The sequence below is a fragment of the Panthera onca genome, chromosome B4 (genome assembly GCF_046562875.1).
Source record: "Panthera onca isolate mPanOnc1 chromosome B4, mPanOnc1 haplotype 2, whole genome shotgun sequence".
NCBI lineage: Eukaryota > Metazoa > Chordata > Mammalia > Carnivora > Felidae > Panthera > Panthera onca.
Window position 1 is genome coordinate 24,890,214 of NC_138345.1, and position 22,333 is coordinate 24,912,546.

At 38.1% G+C, this 22,333-nt stretch overlaps 1 long non-coding RNA gene across 2 annotated transcripts; it reads left to right on the plus strand.

The window, feature by feature from the left end:
- Nucleotides 1–1,992: 1,992 nt before the first annotated feature.
- Nucleotides 1,993–17,644, plus strand: LOC132694997 (uncharacterized). 2 transcript variants are annotated; one of them, XR_013556931.2, is made up of 6 exons: nucleotides 1,993–2,098; nucleotides 3,307–3,398; nucleotides 10,180–10,268; nucleotides 13,207–13,251; nucleotides 15,666–16,754; nucleotides 17,126–17,644. It is a non-coding gene; the product is annotated as an uncharacterized LOC132694997 (long non-coding RNA). The 2 variants fall into 2 exon arrangements; XR_013556930.2 differs by lacking the exon at nucleotides 17,126–17,644 and having other exon boundaries at nucleotides 15,666–16,926.
- Nucleotides 17,645–22,333: the final 4,689 nt, after the last annotated feature.

Genomic DNA, 22,333 nt, shown 5'->3' on the forward strand with positions numbered 1-22,333 from the left:
CCCTTTCTCCTTTGTTAGATCTGTACCCCTGCCTTTTTTTTTTTAAAGATCTGTACCCCTGCCTTTTTTTTTTTTTTTTTGAGTTGGGGCTCAAACTCATGACCCTGAGATCAAGACCCAAGCTGAGATCAAGAGTTGGAAGCCCAACTGATTGAGCCACCCAGGTGCCCCTGGACCCCCGCTTTAAATCCTGTGAAGCAGGTGCCCCTGGACCCCCGCTTTAAATCCTGTGGAGCACCTTTTCTGAGGTCATGGAAGGTGTCATCTTGCCCTTCCCAGAGTCATGAGCATCACCTGGCCTGAGAGGCCATGTTTTGGGTGTAATATCTCATTAAATCCTCTTATCAACCTTGTAAAATAAGGCAGAAAAATACTTGTTTTATAGAGGAAGATTTTGAGCCAAAGAGAAGTGGCTTATCCAAGAACAAATAGCTATTGGTTATAGAGCTAGGACTTCTGAGTCAAAACACTTTCCATAATGGCAAGCTAATTCTAATTATTATTATTATTTTTAATGTTTATCACTTTTGATAGAGGGAGACAGAGTGCAAGCTGGGTTGAGGGGTGGGGGTGATGGTTGTAGAGAGGGAGGGAGACATAGTATCTGAAGCAGGCTCCAGGCTCTGAGCTATCAGCACAGAGCCCGACACGGGACTCAACCTCACAGACCACGAGATCATGACGTGAGCCAAAGTCAGAGGCTCAACTGACTGAGCCACCTAGGTGCCCCAGAAAGCCATATTATTTTAAAAATACATATTAAAAATATGCTATGTGAGAAGTTACCAACTATGACCAAAGCTGTGTCTATACTGAATAGAATGAAGAGGAAAGCTGACAAATAAGATATTCCTTATTTATTTATGTGTCTCCTTCTTCCCCTTCCCCACTCTGCCCCTTTTTTACCATACATGTAGGGGATTTTTAGGAATTTCATATTAAATATGAAATACTGAAGTATGGATTGCAAAAAGTTTGCCTACTATGATGCATTCACCTTCTCTAAGGTTCCCAACACTTTTGGACCTATTCTCCCATTTTCTTTCTCAAGAGTAAGCAGCAAGGTGTAAGAACAGTCATTAGAGCTAGGAGATTGTAATCTAGTTGTAGTTAACCCTTAGAGTAGCATGTATGCCGATGGCACTAGCACTCAGTCTACTTAGGTATCAGTTTCCTCTTTGTGAAGAGAAAAGGTTGGACCAAATGACACCATTGTCAGTTGTATTCTAGAAACTCCTATAAGCTCTCTCTGGACAGAGATTGGAAGGGGAAGGACAGAGGTTACATGGTCAGAGCTCTACCATCAGAACAGCTCTGCTTTAGCATTATTTTTGACTTCATATAAAATTTAATTGGAAATACTATGCACACACACTGGCGTGCACATACACACACATACACACACAATGCCCTATAAAGTAGCTTGCATCTCTAAGATCCCCTAGTTTGTGATATTTTATTCAACTTTCTTTAGTTTTAGCAGGGACTCTAAGTGCTCATCAAATATGTATTTCTGGGTTCTGAGAGACTTATTAAATAAATGCTACCTTAAATCTCTTGAATAAATAAATCAAGAGCTTTAGGATTTACTCATAGGTGTAGTCAATTGTTCAAAATGCTAGTAATCATTCTCAAATCTCTTTTTGAGACCTTTTTCAAATTAACATCTCCTGAATTTGAGGAGAAAAGCTAAATATGAGAAATACACTTGCACAAAGGCTTTTGACATTCGAGAAAATTATGCAATGATGCACACACACTCTCTCTCTCTGAAATAATGTCTTTTTATTTTAAACCCTAAAGTGCTATGGTTCTACTGTAAGCCTCTGAGCTCCTCTATGGCTGTGTTTCAGTACCTCCCTCAGGCTCGCTGTTTGTTTCAGTTACATCACCACGCGCACGTGTCAGTTTCTCCTTCAGGCTCGCGGTTGATTTCAGTTACATTACCACGTGCACATGTCAGTTTCTCCCTCAGGCTCGCGATTGGTTTCCGTTACATTACCACCCGCACGTGTCAGTTTCTCCCTCAGCCTCGCTGTTGGCTTCAGTTACATCACCAGGAGCACCTTTGGGTTTCCTATCTTTACCTGCATCCCAGGTTTGTAGCGTATAATTTGTCAACAACTAGTGAAAATGGGTCCTAAACTCAAATTATATTTACGATACTACTACAGCATTGTGTTCCCTTTACACTGGATTGAAATTTTCACCCTTGGTACAAAACCAATAGGGGATGCAATTCTGAGCACTTTATTGTTAGCCAACACTATTATGCATGTGCTCATTTAAAAACACAATCAGTTTCACTTGAGAATTTCCTTGATACAGTTATAAAAATGATAACTGCATTCAATATCAATACTTAAGATCTTTTTAGTATCTGTGTGGTAAATCTGGAGTACCCAAAACAAAAATAGGGGTACCTGGGTGACTCAGTGGCTTAAGTGTCTGACTCTTGACTTCCGCTCCGGTCATGATCTGGTGGTTTGTGGGTTGGAGCCCCGCATTGGGCTCTGTGCTGACAGTGCAGAGCCTGCTGGGATTCTCTCTTTCCCTTCTGTGTCTGCCTCTCCCCTGCTCTCTCTTACACTCTCTCTCTCTACAAATAAATAAAAACAATAAAAACAAAAAGACTTCCACTGTACATCAACATGATAGTTGTCTCCAGGAAAAACACCTTGGCAGCAGCTGGTTGTGCTATAAACTCAACTATTCTTTCTTGTTTTCATGTAACTTGAATTTAATGGAAGGAATGAATAACAAAAATGACTTCAGATTTAAGTATAGGTTTCATTCACTGTCTGAATGTTGGAACATCCCTATGAAAACTTCTGTAAGCTGAAATGGTGTAAAGCAAAGAGCATCCCCTGCCTTCTGAGAGATCACATTATACCACTTCTGTTTTTGTGGAAGTCCTACATCACTACCTGTTTTTGCTAACCAAAAGAAATCCAAGGGGGGGGGGTTCACTTTTACACTGTACTAATGTAAATTTTTCACAAAAACAAAGTCACATAATGCAAACTTTCAGAGAGCAAAGGATACCTCTGGGAAATGTTTGCCCTCAAAATGAATGAAATGAACCTTTCGTATAAAATACGCACGCGCACACACACACACACACAAACACAAGTGGCTGTTACAAATTATAAAATTTAAGCTTTCAGTCAAAAATTTGCATCTTGGAAAGCTTATGTCCTCTCCCTTGAGTTTGAAAGCTTCCCAAAACTTTTCTAACGAGAGGCATAAGTTGTACCATCAGTGATGTTAACTATGTTTTTGTTTTGTTTTGATTTTATGTTCTAGAATAAACCCCACCAATATTTGGAAAATTGGCATAACTCAGTGAACTAATATTTTGCAAAAGGCCAAGGCACAATGCTTAGAATCATGTATAGGTAAGAGATCCTTTTAAAGTAAAAGGTGACCGATGGCTTTAAATGTAGCAAAGCACTGATATTTTATTGACATACTTTCAGATTCCACATGGCAACTGACCTTCAAGAATCAATCATTTGTTAAGTTTTCAGGAAGGGTCAAACAAGGACCTCTGCAATTATGTGAAAAAGCTATTAAACTACATCTTCCATTTCTAACTAATTATGAGGCCTCGATTCTTCATATATGTCAACCAAAACAACCTCCTGCAAAAGAATTAACAAAGGGCACATCTGAAAATCCTGATGTCTTTCATCCAGGCATTAAACAAATTTGCAAAAAATATAAAATAATGCTGTTGTATTTTTGGTTTGTTCTGAAAAACATAGCTATTTTTATAACATGTTATGTATATTTACATGTATAGTTTTATCATTGCCATTTTAAGTGAATTAACCAACATTTTAGAAAAAAAATCTCAGCAATTAAATTTTATTATCTAATCCAGTAAATGTTGACAGAATTCAAAAGCCCAAAAAGTATTTTTTGGGTCGACAATAATCTGTTAGAATGTCCTACACTAAACTCTACTGTGTATACTTCATTATGGATTTTATTAAATTTATTTTAACCTACATTTCAAACTGCTAAGTTTATAGTAAAATAATATTCTAGGTCTCTACTGTTGTGGATTTTCATTTTAATTTGGTGATATCATTAGACCTAATGACTGTGCTCTATCGTATCTTGTCTTCATGAACTTTCACAAAATACTTCTCTTATGTTCTCTAATATGTAATGCAAGAGGGACTAACCAGATAAATTTGTCACTGGTCAACATTTCGTGGTATAATAAGTGTCGGGAATTGTGTAGGTGGAAAAGATGGAAACCCTATGCTTGAAGGCTTCAACTATACTAAGGGACTCAGGTTAATCAGACAGAGGCCAATGCACATGAAAACTGCACCAGCAGAATTTGTCATCAGAGTGATATCAGCAAACATGGAGGAGTAGGCAGCTCTAAGAGGCTGTTTCCTCACAAAAACATTAAAACAAAACAAAACAAAAAAACAAGCAAAACTGTCAGAATAAGCTATGTCAGAATACGGGAAAAGAGTCAAAGGTTCACAACAATCTAGCAAATACTGAATCAAGAAAAAGGTAACTTAAAAACAGTAGAAAAATATTGTGACATTTTTATTTGGCATTACTCCAATCCCCTCCCCGGCTCAGTGGTGATCTTTAACAGTCCGAATACAGAGTATGGGACCCTGGTCTCTGGCTTCTGGAGGAAGCCGAGTAGATCTTTTCTCAAAACTCTTTTGGTCTGTTCTGACCTGCCTGGGGTTACCTAAAGGACTGACTGACCTGGGGTATTTATTTTTCTTACCTGACCCAGAAAATTCAGCACAGAAAATCAGTGGATATTCTCAAAAACATTATAAGGCAAATGAACAAACCCAGCTGCCTGGGAAAAGAGATACACTTAAGGCCTAAAATATAGCATTCAGTCTTGAGAAGGAAAGCTGGGAAGAGCTTTCCTTTGAGAAATTAGGATTCGAAGTGTCTACATATACTGAGAAATTCAGAAAACCACATGCGTGCCCAGAGCAGGATGCATGTTCAAAAAAAGACCTGAGAAGACCCTAAGTTTTTGCCTCCAGCTAAACTCTAGGCTTAATACAAATAGGAAATGAAGGCGAATGCAGAGCTATAAATAAGTACTGAATAATTGCCCCAGATTACAGAACTAATCTGAAAAGAATGGGAGAGTGTATTTGGCTCCTAGCATTCAAGGAATCCTTTGTAAAAACACTAGCTGAACACAAGCTAAAGGAATAGAAACCTCAGAGACCACGTATGATAGAGAATACTGACTTTTCAAAATACATCAGAAAAGTCAATTAAACAACCACAAAAATAGCTACAGAACATAACAAAAATATAACTCTGAAGAGTGGAAAGAATCATATCTCTAGTGTTCCAGGGGTGGCTGGGTGGCTGAGTTGGTTAACCTTCAGACTTCAGTTCAGGTCCTGATCTCACAGGTTGTGGGTCAAGCCCCATGTTGGGCTCTATGCTGACAGCTCAGAGCCTGGAGCCTAGCCTGCTTCAGATTTGTGTCTCCCTCTCTCTTTGCCCTCCCCCACTCATGCTCTGTCTCTCTCTCTCTCTCTCAAAAATAAACTTAAAAAAACAGTGCTCCACATTATTGAAAACAAAATGTACAGTTTTTGATACAAAATTTAAATCATGAAAAGAATCAAGATATTATGGTCATCTCACAGAAGAGATTAACAGAAAGTGCCCCCGAGAAGCACAGACAAGTTACTTATTAGACAGGCTTTAAATCAATTATCTTAAAAATACTCACAGAACTAAAGGAAACTATGGACAAAGAGCTAAATGAAACCAAGAGAACAATGTGTGTGTGTGTGTGTGTGTGTGTGTGTGTGTGTGTGTGTATGTGTGTGTATATATATATATATGAATATCATTAAAGAGAAAGAAATTTAAAAAAATTTTTTTAATGTTTATTTTTGAGGGAGAGAGCATGAGCTGGGGAAGGGCAGAGAGAGAGGGAGACACAGAATCTGAAGCAGGCTCCAGGCTCTGAGCTGTCAGCACGGAGCCCGACATGGGGCTCAAACTCACAAGCCATGAGATCATGACCTGAGCCAAAGTCGGATGCCCAACTGACTGAGCCACCCAGGCGCCCCAAGAGAAAGAACTTTTTAATCCACAGAATTCTAAAGCTGAAATGTACCACAATGGAAATTAAACTTACTAGAGGGTTCAAATAGTAGATATGAGGAAACAAAATAAAGAATCAGTGAACTGGCATTTAGGTTCATTGAAATAATCTAGCCTGAGGAACACAAAGAAGGAAATAGAAAAATAAAACCTAAGAGACATGTGGAATTCCATTAAGCATGTCAACCTATGAGCAAAGGGAGTCCAGAAGGGAGAAGAAAAAAGAACAGAAAGAATACTTGAAGAAATAATGGCCAAATATCTGCCAAACTTGACAAAATACATGCATTGATATGCTCGAAGTTTAAAAAACTCCAAAAAGGATAAACACAGAGAGATCCAGGCTGAGACATATTAGTCAAATTGCCAAAATTAAGGACAAATATACAATCTTGGAAGCAGCAAGAGAGAATCAAATTACATATAGGGGATCTTCAATGGGTTTAACAGCAGATTTCCTATCAAAAACTATGTCACCAGAAAGGAATGAAACAGCATTATGAAAGTGCTGAAAGAAAAAAGCTGTCAACCAAAGATTCTATATCCTACAAAACTATCCTTCAAAATTGTGAGAGAGACTAAAATCTCCCAAGATTAACAAAATCTGAGAGATCATAACAAGTATATTTGGCCTCCAGGAAATGTTAAAGGGATTCCTTTAGGATGAAGTAAAAAAGGACAGCAGTAACTTGAAGTCAGGTTAAAAAATAACTCTAGTAAAGGTAACTACATAGTTAAATATAAAAGCCAAAATTATTGTATGTTTGGTTTGGAATGTCTCTCTATATTTCTTATATTATTTAAAAGACAAATGCATGAATAACTAAAAATCTACGTTAAAGGGTGCACAATTTATAAAAGATGTAATCTGCAACAAAACCAATATAAGGGCGAAGCCATATAAAAGTAGAGTTTATGAAAGCTATTGATGTTGAGTTGGCATCAATTCAAAATAATTCTTAGAAATTTAACATATTTATAGTAATACCCAAGGTAACCATTAGAAAATCTAAAAAAAAAAAAAAAATTCAAAAGAGTAAAGCACAAAAATCAATCAAAGACAAAAGAAGGCAGTATTGGAGGACCTGAGAAACACAAAAGATAAAATACATGGAGAAAATAAATGGTAAAATGGGAGAAGTAATTCCTTTACTGCAATTGCTTTAAATGTAAATGAATTAAATTCTCTACACAAAAGGCAGAGAACAGCAGAATTGAATTAAAAACATTTTTTTATACTTCTTTTAGATCCAAAGACACAAATAGGTTGAGGGTGAATGGATGGATAAAGATATTCCATAGAAACAGTAAATGAAAAAGAACAGAGGTGACCCTGCTATTATCACAAAAAATTAAGTCAAAAATTGTTGAGGCAAATAAAGACGTTATATATTGGAAACTGTTGTACCCAAAAGTTATAACAAGAATTATGATACCTGAACCAAATAACAGAATCACAAATTATACGAATCAAATGTCAGCAGAAATGAATGAAGAAATAGGTCTTCAAAGGTAATTAGAGATTTCAATAGCCCACTTTCAAGAATGTATACAATGTTTAGACTGAAGATTAATAAGAAAATACAGGACTTGAACAACACTATTAATTAGGAGATATTTTATATCTATGTGTGTGTTACATAAATCATATATATATATATATATATATATATATAAACATACATTCTTTCAATACATTATTTTCAAGTACATGGAATATTCTCCAAGATATGCCATATTTTAGACCACAAAACAAGTCTCAATAAGTTTAAAAGTATTGAAATCATTCAAAGTGTCTTCTCAGAGTGCAGTAGAATTAAACTAGAAATCTATAGCAGAAAGAAAACTGGAAAAATAACCTATATAAGGAAATTAGCACACTCTTGAGAAGAAATATTTAAGGAAGAAATCACAAGGGAAATTAGGAAATACTTTGGAACAAATGAAAATGAGAATGCAATATACCAATACTTAATGGGATGCAGTGAAAACACTTCTCAAAAGGATATTTATAGCTATAAACATCTCCATTAAAAGAGAAATTTAAATCAGTGACCTAACTTTACACATAAAGAAGTGGCAAAAAAAAAAAAACAACACAAAAACAAAAAACAAAACGCGAAACAATGGAGAGAACCAACAAAATAAAAAAAGATGAACAAAACTGACAAACATTTGTATGACAAAGAAAAAAATAACATGCAAATAATGTCAGATAGGAAACTGGGAGCATTACTACCAATTTTACAAAAATGAAAAGGACTGTGACAGAATACAGTGAACAATTGATTGTATGCCAACAGATAACCTGATAAAATGAGCACATTACTAGAAACACACAAACTACCAGACTGACTCAAAAGGAAATAGAAACTCTGTATGGATTTAAAACAAGTAAAGAAATTGAATCAGCAATGAAAAACTTCCCAATAATATACGGGAGCAGATGGGTTCACTTGTGAATTCTACCAAACATTTAAAAAATTAACATCAATGCTTCTCAAACTCTTCCAAAAGAGTTTCTCTTCTCTTTCTTCCAGAAGAGGAGAGAACACTTATTGATTCACTCTATAAAGTTAGAATTATCATGATCCAAATCCAGTTTGGTAGTTCCTCCCTCGAATAATTAAACAGAGAATTACCATATGATCCTGTAATTCTATTCTTAGTTATATACCCCTAAAAATGGAAAAATAGGACTCAAAAAATACATGTACACATGCGTTGATGGCTGCACTATTCCCAGTAGCCAAAAGGCGAAAATAACCCAAATTTCCATCAGTGGACACACGGATGAACAAATTGTGGTTCACACGTGCAATGAAATACTATTCAGCCATAAAAAAGAATGAATTACTAATATCTGACAATGTGGGTGAAACATTATGTTAAGTCAAAACATCACATTATTTTTTGGTCACTCTTACATGAAATGTTCACAATAGGTAAATCTGTAGAGACCAAGAGCAAATTGGTGACTGCCAGGAGATAGAAGAGGAAAATGGGGAGTAACTGCTTAGCAGGCATAAGGTTTCCTTTTGGGCTGATACAAATATTTTGCACTTTGATAGAAGCAGTGGTTGCACACACTGTGAATGTATTAAATGCCTTTCACAGTAAATGGATCATTCACTTTATTATTTTTTTTAATGTTTGTTTATTTTGAGAGAGAAAGAGTGAAGCGGGGGTGGGCCAGAGAGAGAAGGAGAGAGAGAGATTCCCAAAAGGCTCCATGCTGTCAGTGCAGGGCCCAACGCGGGGCTTGATCCCACGAACTGTGAGATCATCACCTGACCCGAAACCAAGAGTCAGACACCAACTGAGCCACCCAGGTGACCTGGATTGTTCACTTTAAAATTGATAGTTTCAAACGTGAATTTCATTTTTTTTCTCAGCAGGCTCCATGCCCAACATGGGGCTTGAACTCACAATCCTGAGATCAAGAATCACACATTCTGTTGACTGAGTCAGCCAGGCGCCCCAAGAATTACATTGTAATAAAATGAAAATTGTTCTTAACACCAGGCTTTAGGTCAGAGAATAAAGATAATGAATGTGATTGGGAGAGAAAAGGTAATTGGAGCAACTAGAATTCCTAAATGTTGAATCATAACCTGCATAAGAAAGTATTCTTACTGGCCTTGTTCCCCTAAGGTAACATAATTAGAGATGATGTCCCAGCAGAAGCAAGGTGAGCTGTGAATCTAGGATCACAGATCTTCGATGCCATATGCAAAGTGCAAACTGTAATGCACAGATTTAAGGAAGAGTCTTCCGTATAAATAACGATGTTTCCCAAGTCTCATTTTAAGGATTCCAGTTTTTCTAGAGTTTATTCAACTAGACCTTACACTTATTAGCAGAACAAGCTTAGAACAAGAGAAATATTGGTGAAAAGAGGCCAAAGCAATGAATATTCACTGAAATTGTTCCAACTAAATTTTCATTTTTATGAACAAAGGCATAAATTGGGATATTATTTAGTTTAAAAGGCTATTTAGTTAAGGTTTTCATTTGTCTGTTTGTTTTGTTCATTTGTTTTGACAGAGTCTCCTCTTACATGTAGTGAGTGAACTCTAGGATGGGAGATCTTAAGTTACTGTTCAAACACAAAGAACTGGACGATAAAGTGCCTGGCAAGTAACTGCATATTAAAATACTCACTTCTACAAACACAGGGGGCAAATGTATGCTGAACTCTGTCTTCTTTTCCCCCCCCAGTTGGATAAGCAGTTGAATGCAACTCCCTCTTTTAAAGAAACTTTGCTTCTGAAGGATCAGGCGGCCTTGCTCCCCCCCCACCCCATTTTTAGAGGCCAGGCTATCCTATTTCTAAAATTTATATTTCAAAGAAAAAATATAACAAAATATTTACGGTCATACAGTGACATATAAATAATTGTTATACAATGTGGTTTAGAAAAGAAAGTGGGCACTTATATTTTATCATGGATATTTGAGGTTCTAATAAAATACAATAGCTGAAAAATAATTCATACAGAATTGATGTGCATAATTATCTTTTTCTTTTCTTTTTAAAGGAATCTATCAGGGTTTTTTTTTTTTTTTTTTTTTTTTTTTTTAATGTTTTTAGTTTTGAGAGAGAGAGAGATACAAAGTGCAAGTGGGGCAGGCGCAGAGAGAGACACAGAATCGGAAGCAGGCTCCAGGCTCCGAGCTGTCAGCACAGAGCCCGATGCGGGGCTCGAACCCACAAACTGTGAGATCATGACCTGAGCCGAAGTCGGACGCTCAACCGACCAAGCCACCCAGGCGCCCCGAGAGCTGTTACTGTTAATCACATTTTGTACATGGCAAAATAAGTCCAATATGTTTAAGGGCTTGTAAATAACACAACTGGGGCAAGAACTGAAGTGTAAATACATAATATTCAACAACAGGCTGTAACTTCATTCTATAAATTGATTTTTGGACTAGTTCAATCCTACCCCCAGAAAATGACTATTTTTTATCATCTGGAGCAATATATGGGTGTCTGGTCTTTGAGGAAGCTAGGCGGGCCGGTTGTAGTAGCATACCAAATGGATTTGCTCCTGGAAGACATTTTGGGGAGTTTTAGAAGTCAGCAGCCTGTCTCTGTCTTCCAATATCAGCACCTGCTAAAGAGCAGTAAAACTTCTGGGTACTGAAATAATCCCCAAAGAGGAATTGAGCCTTCTGATAATTTATATATTAGTGTTAAGCTCTTTAATGTAAAGGACACAATTTAAAGATCACTGCAAGGGCAATTTGGCAATGTTCTTTAGACAAGGGGAAACTGGGGATAAAAAACTACAAGGAAAGAAAGGAACAGAAGAAAGAAGCACTTAGGGGCTTAGCTCATTTTCTTTTCATCAAACCCTCATTGTCTCTCAAGTCCTCCCTCACCGCCATCATTATAGTTGAGGTATCACCTACATATGGGAATCTCCAGGCTCTACTCCCTCATCTTCGGCCCACAATAGAAGTCAAATGTCCCCTGCATTTATTAACTGACAAACATAAGTCTCTAAGTAGTGATGGAGACCAAAAATCTCCTTGGCATTCTCAACGTATGTTTTACATTTCAGTTTCCCAAAAATACCTTACATGATATTTGAGCCACAAAATTACTGTGCCATTTGCAAAATGTCTGGTTACGCATTTTTTTTATTCCAACCGGTGCTAACGTGTCTTAAGATACCACATATGGCTATCCTCTTAAGGCATTTGAATGTGAAATTATTATCCACAATACCATCATAAGAGAGGAAAAAAGACAGATTACCTGGGGTTAAGAGGATGATTGACATACTGATGAGTGAGCATGCAACTAAAATCACCAGCAGGGCAATAGTAACTCCCTTCCAGTTTCTCTGTGGAGGGCTGTTACTTCCCAGTTCCTACCGAGATAGAAAAAATTTAAAAAGTTTCATAATTATACATGCTCCAAAAGAAATGTATTCATAAAGGAATGATTCACTGCATGGCACAATCACAGTTTGAAAGCTTATTAGCCTTTTCCTCTTCAGTAGCTCATTTATATATTATAAATGGCTATCTTTGGGCGGGGGGGAATCTTATTTCTCTAAGAGCTAAACCAACAGAGCCTGAGGCCTGCTGTCCAAAATGTAGATGGCGTTAAAATGCATCGACTATAAACCCTAGGACAATAGCCAAAGTACTCTGCAAAATAATTATGGAAATAAAGCACACCCACTTACGTTTTTTTTCTTACTACAATGGAACCTACAATAAAGATTTAGATACAAATATTTCCCAAGCACTGTGGACTACTTTTCTCACTGGATAGTGGGGGGAAAAGAGTAGAGATGCGAAATCATTCAAAATGCCCCATGCTGCAGAGCAGGGCACATCTGTCAACACAGCAGGTCTTTTTTAAACGGCTCCCCCACCACTCATAAAAGTTAACAGGATGCAGTAACTAAATTAAATGAGTGCTTCGATATCAATGGTTGACAGCATCCTCTCCCTAGGCAGCAGGCCTAATATTGGCAAGGAGGGAAGATGGATGTGGAAGGTATAAACTTGAGCATCTCTCACAATACATTGAATAAAGCTTTTCATTTTTCAGATGATGTGTGTTCTACCCTGTTGACTAGAAATATGTGAGCATAACTCACCAAAGCAAAGCAAACACCACACTGGCTTGAAATGAACGCCAGATTTTCTTTGCAATGAAGTTTATAAAACACTGAGTCTCTCATTTCTTTCTTCCTATGCCATCTCCCAGCTTCCCTTCCTCCTTCCCAACCAAGACTTCTTTATTGAAAACTCAGTAAGTTTTTTTTTTTTTAAGACAAATGAAACAAAATGTAAAGGTATCCAGTTCACTAGGTGTGCACAGATCACTCAACAAGCTTCAGAGCAGCTCTGCTTTAAACAAAGATAAATAGGATAGCAAACGTTTAGTAAATTATAAATGGGTTCCTGTGACTCACAGATTAAAACATTGAGCACATTTTCATATAGTGATATTGGCTTCCAATTCTGCCATAAATACTTTGGATTTATATAAATGTAAGAAGAGAACATGTGCGAAAGGTATTTTGTTCTTGTTTTTCCCTTTCTCAGATCAACTGCTTTGTCTTTCAGTCTGATGAACCAAATCCAGCAGAGGTCAGTTCTATTATTTATTTATTTATTTATTATTTATTTATTTATTTATTATTTATTTATTTTTGAGGGGAGAGAAAGAGAGAGAGAACGAATGAGCAGGGGAGGGGCAGTGAGAGAGAGAAACAGAGAATCCAAAGCAGGCTCCACACTGTCAGCTCTAACCCATGAACTCTGAGATTATGACCTGAACCAAAGTCGGACACTCAACCAGGTGCTCTATTTTTTAATGACTCACTCTATACCTCTTTTCTATGCTTCTTAATGCTTGTTATCCAACACCCCTATCTCTCTTGCATTTTGGTTAGAATCTCCATTCATATTTGAACTGTGCAAGTCCACTTATACACAGACTTTTTTTAGTTTAGTAATGTAAATGCATTTTTTTCTCCCTTATGATTTTCTTAATAACTTTTTATTTTTGCAAGCCTACTTTATTGTTAAGAAGTGGGTGTATAAATAAATAAACATTAAAACATTTTTAAATATACCATTTTTAAAATGGTAAAACACATTTGAGTAAAAGTAAAAATTTTTTTTCTGTTCATAAAGTGATTCACATAAGAATGTGTGGCTCCTTTAAGATGACTCATCAATGCCCAAGGCATCTACTAGTCTGTTTAGGAACTGCAGACATAATGAGCTCCTAATATAATTCTCCCCTTTCCATCCACCTTAGATTCTCTTACCGAGGCAATATTTATAAAACATGGTTTTACTTCTGCCACTTTATTACACAAAGTCCTTTAGTGTCCTAGTACTATCCAAATAATCAAAATGCAAATCAAAATTGAGCATAACACTTGTCTCTTGCCAAGCTCCAGTTTCCTCATCCAGCTTGATCCCTTTTGAGACAGAACACAACCCCATACTGCTCTGATAACCATTCGGCACAGACGCATCATATGCTTCAACCTTCACACCACCTTCCATCCTGATTCTTTCCCATCCAATCCCTTTCGCATGCCTCCACTTATAGGCACTGTCCATCATTCAACATCCAGCACTAATGTCTCTTCTTTTGGGAATTTCACCTAATTATGCAAGCCAAATATGATTTCCCTTCCTCTGGAAAAAAAATGCCTAAAATACATTGTACTAATAGGCTGAATCCACCTCTACCACTGAATAGCTGTGAGATTGCAAAGATGCATCTTTCTGAGCCTTTTTTTGTTTTCTCTGAACAAATGGAGTAATAATGTAATTTTTAAATGTAAGAATTAAAACCAATTCTTCCAACAAAACTCTTACTGACAATAAAATTCACATGAAATGAACTACTTGGAATGTTCCTCCTCAACACACTTAACCTAGGTCACTCTGTCTCTACCTTCAAGTCTCATCTCAAATGATCCTTCCTGACCACTCACTCAAATAACATTACATATCCCTTCTATCCATTCCCTCCCCTTTCTTTTTCTTCACAGCACTATCATTTTAGGTATATCACAAGTCATATTTAATCATCTATCTATAGTAATATATCAAGCTATTTAAGAATATATAATGTGTTTAAATGTTTATTCTATCCTTCTCAGCCCTCCAGAATAGAAACATCATGGTGTCATTAATATAGTACATCTTGTTCTTTGCTATATCCCTAGCATTGTGAAAAGTGTTTGGCACATACTAGGTATGCCATAGATAATTCTAAAACAAATGAATGAATGATAGCAGCTATGATAAAGATAATGATGATGGTAGTGGTGGTGGTTCTGATGATAATGCTTAAAGCCGTATGTAAAAAGCCATCGTATCCCTGCCAAAGCTATTATCTGCTTAAAGTATGACATCTTAGACAACTTCAGATTTCTCAAGCCCCTGACTAATGTCTGGTTCTCTTAACAGATGCTGAGAAAATAATTGCCCAATTAATTAAGTGGTATAAATGGAAACCCAAAGGGGGATAGAGATACAGTGTCATTAGGTAAATATACATTAATAGCAAACTTTTAAAATGTAGCTACTTGCTAAAGATTAATTTGACTGAGATTACTTTTAACCTCATTTATCTGACGCTAGCTTTCTAAAATGCAGTTGCCAACCTTCAAGTTAACTTCTTCAGCAAACTTAATCATTTCTATTGCCATGGGAAGTGGTCCTCACTGGCTTTGCTTTTCAGTGACTTTCTACAAGCCGACACCTGAAACCAATTAAGTGTACTTGCCAGGCCCACAGAACAGGTATGGTGCCGTGTAGCCACCTGAGAAAACATGTTAAGGAGTTGGCAATGAGGTCATCTGGATGCTCTGGAGGCAGAACAGAGTCCGTGTTGGAAATCATATTCACAGAATAGGTTTGAGGGTACCTTCAAAGATATAAGGACAAACATGTAATAATCCATATAGGAGCTGCTTTTGTAAATTAGTTCTCCAGGGGACAGATGCATCAGTTGAAACATTTTTGTCCAATTGCAGATAATATTCAGTGCTGTGACTGTCAAGAGACAAGTTGGTACTAGAAAGGACCTGGATCTGTAACCTAGTTATTCACGTTATATCGACAGCCTATCTACTCATCACCTTCCAGAGAACAGTTGAGCTTATACGACAAGGTTGTCCACTAAATGCTTGGTTGACCTAAATCAAAATGCGTATTTGTTCAAGTGCAGAGAAAAAAGTGCTGGAAATCATACATGAAAAAACATACAAAATTTATGTGTCATTTCATTTGCAAAATAAGGGGGGAAAGCCAAAGTGATCCTATCTTCTGGAAAAAGAATAAGAAAAATTTGAAGGCTTTTTTAAACTTATACTATTCCACTTGTCCTTTCCCTTAGACAACTACAACATATTCATTGCCATAAGCACCATGAGAAGAAATATGATTCCTTCAGATTATGATAGCTCAAAAAGTGACAACATTTAGAGAAAGATTCAAAGGGAGAATCAGAATATTGAATTATGTCTGTAGATTAGATGTCGGTGTGTTTTAATACAGATAGATTTTCTTCTACCACATGTCTACTTTCTGAGAACCACAGGGAAGATTCTTTAAAATATCTTTATTGCTATTTGAAAAGGAGAACTTCGATTTTCAGCCTTAGAGTATTAGTATTAAATACAGTGATTCTTAGCTTGGTTCTCAGTACAACCATACTAACCACCCAAAAACTCAACTCTTCACTTTTATTTTATCCCCTATATATACTTCTTTTATTGCTTCAAAACTCTGCTGCACTGAAGTCTTCACAAAATCAAAGTGTTAATGTTTTCTGACATTAGGGCGGAATAGGCACAATAGGGCTTCCTTCCCCCCATTCCTGTAGTCTTAGAGTGCTACACTATTAGGAAACAGAATGACCCTTTTCAGGTCCTGGACGTAGTCATTTTTGTTTAACCAGACTCCCATTCTTTCTCTTATACAAGTTCTGATGGAAGTGAACATTAAGATATACAGCTGGTTCCAACTGAGAGAATATGCAGGTTTGAGAACTTCTGTTCACGTCACTCCAAGAGTGAATCAAGCATCATGAAATTTTCTCCCAAAATGTCAATCTGTGTAGGGTCAGTAATCTCCACTTCCTCAGATCACAAAAGACATCAAAATACTTTGAGAAATCTAACCTTCTTAACATTCTGTTTCTCCTTTCTTCCTTTAATCCTAAATGTCTGAGTCTTCTTACCTGCAAATGGTCTGGCTCATTTCTAACTCCTTGTCATGCAACCAAAACATGACCCGAGGGGGGTATCCGAGGGGGGGGGGTTCCGGGGGGGTGGTGACAGGGGGTATGGGGGGTGGGGGGGGTAGCAGGGGGGGCAGCGGCGGGGTGGGTAGCGGGGGGGGGGTGGGGGGGTAGTGGGGAGGGATAAAGGATTAGTATCCATACTCTATAAAGAATTTACCAAACTCAACACCTGAAAAACAAATAATCCAGGGAGGAAATGGGCAGAAGACATGAATAGACACTTTTCCAAAGAAGACATCCAGATGGCCAACAGGCACATGAAAGGATGTTCAACGTCGCTCATCATCAGGGAAATACAAATCAAAACCACATTGAGATACCACCTCACACCGGTCAGAGTAGATAAAATTAACAACTCAGGAAACAACAGATGTTGGTGAGGATGTGCAGAAATGGGAACTCTCTTGCACTGTCGGTGGGAATGCACGGTTGGTGCAGCTGCTCTGGAAAACAGTGTGGAGGTTCCTCAAAAAATTAAAAATAGAATTACCCTACAACCCAGGAATTGCACTACTAGGCATTTATCCAAGGGATACAGGAGTGCTGATTCATAGGGGCACATGTACCCCAATGTGTATAGCAGCACTATCAACAATTGCCATATTATGGAAAGAGCCCAAATGTCCATCAACTGATGAATGGGTAAAGAAGATGTGGTTTATATATACAATGGATATTTTTGATAAAAATCTGTTCTTTTAAAAAGTCTCTATGATTTCGCTTTTAAATGTTTATTTACTTATTTTTAAAATTTATTTTGAGAGAGAGCACGCACAAGTGGGGGAGGGGCAGAGGGAGAGGGGGAGAGAGAATCCCAAGCAGGGATTTGTCACCACAAACTCCAACATGGGGCTTGATCCCACAAACCATGAGAATGTGACCTGAGCCGAAATCAAGAGTTAGACGTTTAACCAACTGAGCCACCCAAGCACCCTGATATGCTGATTATTTTTTAAAAACTAGGGGAGGCAAACAAGGGATGGACTAAATGAGGGATGGGTATTAAGGAGGGCACTTGTGATGAGCACTGGGTGTTGTATGTAACTGATGAATCACTAAATTCTACTCCTGAAACCAATATTGCACTGTGTGTTAACCAGAATTTAAATGAAAACTTGACACACACACACACACACACACACACACACACACACACACACACTAAATAAATAAATAAATAAAATTGACACAGGTAAAGACAAAGGTATATAGAATACTTCTGGCAACCGAGAAACAATTACTGTTAATATTTGATTTACATGTATCTGTATCCGTTAATATATTTCCCTAGGTAATTTCATTCAAGTCCACAGTTTCAACTGTCCACTATCCACAGTTGACTCACAAATCTACATCTCTAGTCCAATTATTACCATCAAGTTCCAGATCTATATATCCATCTGCTTTGGTTTCAACATTTGCATGTTTCTTTTTTTTTTTTTTTTTTTTTTTTTTAATTTATTTTTGGGACAGAGAGAGACAGAGCATGAACGGGGGAGGGGCAGAGAGAGAGGGAGACACAGAATCGGAAACAGGCTCCAGGCTCCGAGCCATCAGCCCAGAGCCTGACGCGGGGCTCGAACCCACGGACTGTGAGATCGTGACCTGGCTGAAGTCGGACGCTTAACCGACTGCGCCACCCAGGCGCCCCAACATTTGCATGTTTCAAAAGCACTCAGCAAGATGAAAATCAAGTGCCTGGTCAGGGCCCTCACTTGGTCCTTGTTCAGTGTCACCCATCTTAGGGAAGGGTCTCTCCTTCCATACAGTTCATCAGTCAAAATCTGAGGCCTCTGGCTTTTTTGAAGTTTATTTATTTTGAGAGAAAGAGAGAGGGTGTGTGAAAAGGGAGAGTGAGGGAGAGAGAGCGGCAGAGAGAGAATCCCAGGCAGGCTCTCTGACCAGCTGACTCTTCATTTATTCTGTAAATGCTAAACAATGTTAGATAAGAATGCTAAGGTTAAGCATGGGCACGTTACTTACTTAATCTAGATGCAAGCTAGGTTCAAAGAATTAGGTGACATGAATGAACCAGGTTGAGGGTGGTATCTCTCTAACAGTCTTCAAATCTGTGATTGTAAGATTTGTAAAACGAGAAAGAGAACATGATTGAACAAATATGATTATGGGAAAATTTTCCAACTACTAAGAAGTGTTTTGCTGACTATTCCAGACTTTTCAAAGTGCTGTAACTTCAACATTGGAAACCTCCTTTTGGGGTGCATAATAAACGTTCTGCTGTGTGTAATTTTAACTAGACTGGAGGATGCTTACACTTTCCAGATACCAGCTGTTGAAGCAGCAACTTTCAAATGAGTTTGCAGTACTGATTGAGCTTCCTACCTGAAGCAAGCAAAAACAAAACAGACAAATTACAATTTTAACATGATTTTCAAGACACAGAACTTCAGACAATGAAGGACAATGATCCCTGAAAACAAAACACGTTAGCCTAACACATGCCGAAGCTCACTGCCTTGAGAGAGTTTTCAGGCTATGACACAGGAGACATAAATTATTTAGATAGACTCCACCAGACTCCTTGAGTCGAGGTGACAAAACTGAGAGTCTGGTGAATTCAAGGCAGATAGAGATGACAGGTCAGTGTACAGGAGGGGAGAAAGCAGAACACAGAAAGAACCCTGGACATCTGCAGAGGGTCCCCTTTGGCTATTCAGCAGAGTAACAACCAATGCATACATGGAAAGAAGTCATCAAGGGAAAAAAATCTGAAAAGAGTAGAGGAAACACTGCCTGGTGCTCCCACAGCACGAGGGACAGTATCTATTCACATTAGCTAGGATAGAAAAACTCATAATTTGCCTTAGGCTGATCACCACTCTGGATTCATCCAATAATTCGTAAGAGCAAGATTAAAGGATCCAACTGTTTGTAAGTAACTTAACTATATCTCCAAACAAAGCATGAAAAGATAACTAGAGGCATAGAAGCTATTGTTTTAAAAACCAAATAGCACTTACAGAGATATAAATTATGTTAGACATGAACAATACTATGGACAGGAATAAACACATATTAGACATCACAAAACAAAAGACTGAAGTTTAACATTGGAAACCTGGGAGAAAACTTCAAGGGGGGAAATAACACAATTGCCCAAAGAGGCAGGGGAGAGGGACAGGAAAAAAAAAATGGCCAAAATCTTCCTAAACTTAATGAAAACTATAATCCCACCGACCCAGGAAGGATCTGTCTAGGAAAGAAGAAATGGAAGTAAACTATTGTAATTTTCCTGAACTATATACAATGTGGTATAACATTAATGGAAGCTAGACTGTGATGTTCAACCCACAGACTATAAACCCTAAACCAACCACCACAATAGCAAAACTGGCTACAGCAGAGGGGGAAAACACTAACCTGATTACATAATCTTTGAATGGATCAAGTTCCACAGCTTATAAAACAAGGCTGTAGAAGGTAAAGACTAACAAACATGTTGGCCTTTCTCTCCATGATACAATGGATTCTCAGATCAACAGCTGGACCTTTCCAAAATTTGCCCTGAAAATTTTAGAATCTTAATCTGCAGTCGTTTTCTCTGCTGTGATCCCTGCCCACCCAATAGCAAAACTGACTATGTTGCTTCCTTAGACCTTGATCTTAGTGTTTAGCACTCTAAATTTGTCTTTCTTCCTTACACAGCCAGAACTGGGATTTATAGATTTATAGCACTTTACCAACTGCAAAGCTCTGAGGACAGCTTTTCTGATCTGCTTTTACCACAAAGCCTTAATCTCTTCATCAGAGTACCTGCTAAAGCAGCCTAATGTAAACAGTATGGACATGAAATGATTGAGGAACTTTGGTTTATCAAGACTCCATTATTCCCATGTCAGTGGCTTTCCCTTGTCTCTGATGGTCATGTAAAGGATTTATTACTCAATCTAGGAGGTGGTGTTTGTACTGTAGTCTGTGAGCATTGTCCACTGAGTAGTATAGAGAGGAAGTTAGTTAAAAGTATTTTAAGTGGAAAAAAAGTACCGTTGGCTAGTGGCATTGGCGAAAATTGTGTGAAGTACTGAGGAGAGATTCTGGGCCTCATGCTCCCCATTTGCTGCCACTTGCGGTGGAGTGAGAATAACTTCAGTATAATTTGTATAGGGGACCACTTCTACTAGCATGCCACCTGCCTAAACTATCATGTTGTATTGGAACGCAAAATACAGCAACAGTAATCATGCTAAATGCAGACACTTAGAGCTATGTGCCGTGTACCCTTCTAGGTTGTTCATGTATTATTTCCTAATTTAGTCTTCCCAACATCCCAGTGAGGTAGATACTATTATTATTTATTTGGAGATCACTTTTTTAAGGTTCTTTGTTTTGAGAGAGAGAGAGATTGTGGGGAAGGTCTGGTAGGGAGAGAGAGAGAGGGGAAGAGAGAGAGAGGGAGAGAGAGAGAGAGAGGGAGAGAGAGAGAGAATTCCAAGTGGGCTCCTCGCTGTCCACGCAGAGCCTGATGTGGGGGTCAATCACATGACCCTGAGATCATGTCCTGAGCCGAAATCAAGAGCCAGACGCTGAACCGACTGAGCCACCCAGGTGCCCCAGTAGGTGCTGTTATTACCTTCATTTTACAGATGCAAAGACTGAGACATGGAAGTTTTAGGTAGTTTGCTCAAGGTCACCAGCAGAATTGGGAATTTAGATCCAGGCATACTGGCTCCTACTAAGATACTGCTTCTCAAACTGTTCCATGAAATATCTTGTTGTCACTGAAAACAGCATGTTCAGTTTTATGATCATGAGAATGGCAATGTCATTCACCCATGTGAATATTTGAAATCACAGTGGACACAACCCAAAAGTCCATCAACTGATGAATGAACAAGGGCCTTAGAATTTGGATTATTACAGTTTTATTCTGAATGACACTGGTGTTTAATAGCCTTACAGGGTCTCTGCAGACAGTGGGCCATTGGCATCTCAATAACAAGTGCTTCTGAAGCAAGGGATTCATTCAAAAGGACAAGAGCACCTGGACTGGGGATAATTATTTACTGTTTTTACAAGTTGACTTTCAACCAGGTCTCAAGGCCAAGAATTTAGTGCAACTAAATTATGTGTGTGAGCCTGATAACTAACATGTAAGTAAACTTTTTAATTTTTGAGATAGAGAAGGAGAGAGAGAGAGAGAGAGAGAGAGCGAGAGAGAGAGAGAGAGAGCAGATGGGGAGGGGCAGAGAGAGAGGGAGAGAGAATCCCAAGCAAGCTCCGTCCTGTCTGTTGTTAGTTCAGAGTCCAATGTAGGACTTGAACCCAACCCACAAAACTTGAGATCCTGACCTGCGCTGACACCAAGAGCCAGATGCTTACCACCCAGGTGCCCTGAGTCTGCTGCTATTTCTATTCTCACTGTTCCCATCAATAATT